We start from the raw sequence: 572 nt of genomic DNA, 5'->3' as shown, positions 1-572 counted from the left end.
TTGTTATTTTGAGGCTTTCTAATCGTATCACATGGTCTTCATCTGCAGCAGATTCTTCTCAAATTTCCTTTCACTTTATTCTCCAATCAATTTGAAAGTTTCCTTCCTTGTGCAGAGTGCTGTCGCTGCTGAGGCTGAAGAGGAAGTTATTATTCACTTTATTTTTCTACACGTGTTGAACTTTGTGCTCATTCATAGACAGTTTGACGTCTTTCTGCTCATTTAAAACTGACTTCTTCAAAATGTAAACCAGATATTCTTGGTTGTAAATGTGGAAATGAGAGGAAGCTACTAAAGAAGAAGCTGTTAGAGCAGCTTCTACCAAGAATCCTGGGAATGGTGTTTTCAATCATAGTTTTATTCATCTAAAGACACTGGGTTGTTTATATTAGTGAAGAGACGAGCGCTCAGCTTCAGAGACAGACACCAGCACACAGAGACACTGAGACGTCATCGGTCCAGACGGGTCGGATTATTCTAAATCTGAGATTCACACAGACAAACTTTAATCTAGAAACTTTATGGTTCAGGCAACAGTTTAAAGTTTTCTCTCAGTGTGAGCTGTGAGGAGA

At 39.0% G+C, this 572-nt stretch overlaps 1 protein-coding gene across 1 annotated transcript in view; it reads left to right on the top strand.

The window, feature by feature from the left end:
- The window catches only part of LOC111662545 (serrate RNA effector molecule homolog), a 9,752-nt gene that overhangs the window by 3,718 nt on the left and 5,462 nt on the right, over window positions 1-572 (top strand). The window lies entirely within an intron of this gene.

The sequence above is a fragment of the Seriola lalandi genome, unplaced genomic scaffold (assembly GCF_002814215.2).
Source record: "Seriola lalandi dorsalis isolate HSWRI2012SDOR001 ecotype SW California unplaced genomic scaffold, Sedor1 jcf7180002054564, whole genome shotgun sequence".
In the NCBI taxonomy this organism is placed as follows: Eukaryota; Metazoa; Chordata; class Actinopteri; order Carangiformes; family Carangidae; genus Seriola; species Seriola lalandi.
This window is presented reverse-complemented; position numbering and strand designations above follow the sequence as displayed.